General features: G+C 42.9%; 1 protein-coding gene and 1 pseudogene across 1 annotated transcript in view; one reads left to right on the forward strand and one right to left on the reverse strand.

Annotated features, from left to right (window-relative positions):
* Fdx1 (ferredoxin 1) overlaps positions 1 to 3,463 on the reverse strand; it is a 57,572-nt gene that overhangs the window by 33,896 nt on the left and 20,213 nt on the right. The gene's annotated exons all lie outside the window — the stretch shown is intronic.
* LOC103733902 lies at positions 584 to 3,382 on the forward strand (annotated as a pseudogene).

Consider the following 3,463-nt stretch of genomic DNA (forward strand, 5'->3'; position numbering starts at 1 on the left):
GTCGGTAACTCCAGTTCCAGGGTCTGTCCTCTGCGGCCATTGCATGACATGGGTGCACTTACCCACATGTAGACAATACACACAAACACATAAAATAAAAGTAATAAAAATATTTTTTAAAAGAAAATATAATTTTAAATTGTCTTGATTCTCACAAGGGATCTTTCATGTAAGTATGACCAACTTTCATGTTGGTCTTAGAGTTTCAACTTTATTTTTCTTTTTGATTACTGATTGAACAGATTCCTTCTTACTAATTTTTGAGTGCCAACACACACACACACACACACACACACACACACACACACACACGCATACTTCTAAAGAATATGCCATTTGTTTTTAATGAAGCCAGTTCAAGCTGTGAACTAGGGAGGGGCAACCTAGTAAAGCACAAGAGCTGGGTGCGTGTGTTTTGGAACCAGATTTGCTGCCTTCAGTGACCTCCTCTCCTTATGAACCATGGTATGGTAGGAGGAACCATGTTTCTCCATGCCTCACTTTCTCCAACAGTAACTATAACAAACTCAAATGAGAACTGCACGGATCCTAACAGTGCAAATAAACATATGTATTAGCAACCATGACTGGTAGGCCGTGATAATTATCATTTGGAAATTATAAGAAATCTCAGGCTCCTGGGGGACAAAATATATCACAGGTCTCATCTAGCACTAGACCCTATAAGCTGCAATACAAACCTGCCTGGCAAGATGGGCAAGATGGTGCAATGGTGACATGATGGTTATGGAGGTAACCAACCACTTTATGACTGGAACATAAGGCCTGCTACACATAACCAGGGAGACCACAGGCCTTAAGGGAGGAACCTACTGCTGTTGTTCTGGGTAATGGTCACACTGTCAAACTGCCTTCTAAATAAGTTTATACCCGTGGATTTGTGTTGCTCTAGACTTTGATCAGAGAAGCTTCTATTTAAAGTGGGTAATAGTTAATACAGAGACTCATAACTGGTCAACATGCCAAATGTAAGTAACTGTGAGGACTCAGCTGTGGATGAATCATCTATATTAATTAACCTCCCCCTATCCCAGGTGCAGGGAATAGCACAGAAGAGTGACTGGAAAGAATCTAAGACCTGGAGACACGGAGGAAAGCTGTGAAACACTGACTTCTAGACATGACATGGCTGTTGCACACATCGACTCACAGCAGCTATGGTTACCAGCACAAGGCTTGCACAAGACCAAGTCCTTCAACGTTCCAGCATTGAGGAGGGAAAGGCCCCCAAGGTCCCATCCTTGTAGGAGCTACTGGCAGTTGATGGCTGAAGGAGGGATAATCACTCTCCTTTGGGGATGTGACTCCTGGTAGGTCATCATGACAGTGGTGGGTGGTATTATAACCATGTGCATATGAGCAGCTCTAATTGGCCTCAGAGGGTTACTGATAACAAAAAAAAAAAAAAAAAGGAGGACATGGAAGACATGAGGTGTCAAGGGGAAGTTGGAGGGAGATAGTGATGGATAGATAGCATCAAAATGAAGTGTGTAGAAATAACAGGATTTTCAAGATGGTGGAATGAGAAATGCCCTAGGCAGCAAGCCTCAAGACCCTGGGTGAGCTGGTTCCCAAGAGGCTGAGTGCCTGTGCTGGACCGTGTGAGGAACCTTAACACCCAGATGAATATTTTCCTGAATTAGGTACTTTTATATTGATCTCAAAATCCTGAACTTAGACTTAGCAAGTAAGAAAGAAAATAACTGGGGATCCAAGATGGTGGTGGTGCAGCCAAAGGCTCTGGAGCAATGGCACAGTGGTGCTGGTTCTTGGTGAGGTGAGGATGGAGGATCATGTTGTACCCCTCAGACCCTGCCACGAACTCCCCAAGGGTCTGGTCCAGGGTGCAATGGAGGTGGGCAGTCTTGATTTCTATTTTTATCTTATCGACATCCAATTCAGACAAACTCCAAACTAAAATGGCAAATCAATCCCTCTGGAGATACCACAGGACAAAAATATCAGGAAATCCAGTCTCCAACTGTCCTTAAAACAAAACTTTAACAAACCTTACAAAATATTCCCAATTAAACAAATAGATTCCAAGAACTATATGCCACATGCAACAGAAGAAGAGAGAAAAATGAAATGTGTGGTGCAGGGAAGGAAGCGTGAGGTCAGGGACACTGAGCACGAATGAGGGCGGGTACAAAGGAGGACAGCAGGTTGTGGGAGGGGTCTTTGAGGAGCTCAAACTTCTCCTTTTAAGCCCATTACTGTCTACCCTTGTTTCTGACCACTGGGTGAGTCAGCTTCCAGTGCTGGGTCCTCTGCAAGGAACAGTACACACTCCTAACTGCTTAGTCATCTCTTTAGCATCCCCTCCCCCTCTCCCAGAGCAAAAAAGTCTTAAAAAAAAAAAAAAAAAAAAAACAGCTCAGAGCAGCAAGAACAAGTGCCTGACGAGCAGCAAGAAGGGAAGCCTGAAGAAAGCGGCTCATCGTTGCAAGGAGTGCTGTAACGTCAAAGTCCCGGCCACACTCAGTCTTCGAAATACTGGGAAAACACCAATCACAAGGACTCAAGGGACCAAAATTGCATCTGATGGCCTCAAGGGTTTAAAATGAGCCTTGCTCAGCTATAGAGTGACAGAGCTGCTTTAGAATCAAGCTAATTACTGAGGATGTTCAGGGCCAAAACTGTCTAATTTCCATGGCATGGATCGTACCCAGTACAAAAGTGTTCCATGTTCCAAAACTGGCAGGCCATGACTGAAGACCATGTTGACGTCAAGACAACCAATGGTTGCTTGTTTTGTCTGTTCTGTGTTGGTTTTACTAAAAAACAAAACAACCAGATATGCAGGACCCCTGTGTTCAGCATCAGCAGGTCCAGAAGATGATGGGAATCATGACTCAAGAAGTACAGACAAGTGACTTATAACGTAGTTAATAAACTGATTCAGGGGCTGGAGAGATGGTTCGGTCATTAAGAGCACTGGCTGCTCTTGCAGAAGACCTGGGTTTAATTCCCAGCACCCATGTGATGGCGAGCAACCATCTGTATTCCAGGGGATCTGATGTCCTCCTCTGACCTCCACAGGCACTGCACGACACAAGTGCACTTATATACACACAGGCAATACATTCATACACATAAAACAATTTTAAAAAATAATAAATTAATTAAATAAAGAAATCGATTTCAAGCAGCACTGAGAAAAACAGAAAAGACTTGCCAGTCTATCCTCAACATGTCTTTGCTAGAATAGTAAACATGCTGAAGAGGCCCAAGTTTGAATTGGGAAAACTCAGAGCTTCATGGTGAAGGTGGTAGTTCTGGAAAAGCTATCAGTGATCAGCCAGGCAATAAAGTTGAAAGAGCTGATGGATATGAACCACCAGGCCAAGGATCTGTTTAAATTCATATTTTTAATAGTGATAAATTAAAAAGTCCTATTTGTAAAAAAAACAACAACAACAAAAAAAAACAATAAACTGGT

Source organism: Nannospalax galili, unplaced genomic scaffold (genome assembly GCF_000622305.1).
Source record: "Nannospalax galili isolate Female #2095 unplaced genomic scaffold, S.galili_v1.0 scaffold335, whole genome shotgun sequence".
NCBI classification, from domain to species: domain Eukaryota; kingdom Metazoa; phylum Chordata; class Mammalia; order Rodentia; family Spalacidae; genus Nannospalax; species Nannospalax galili.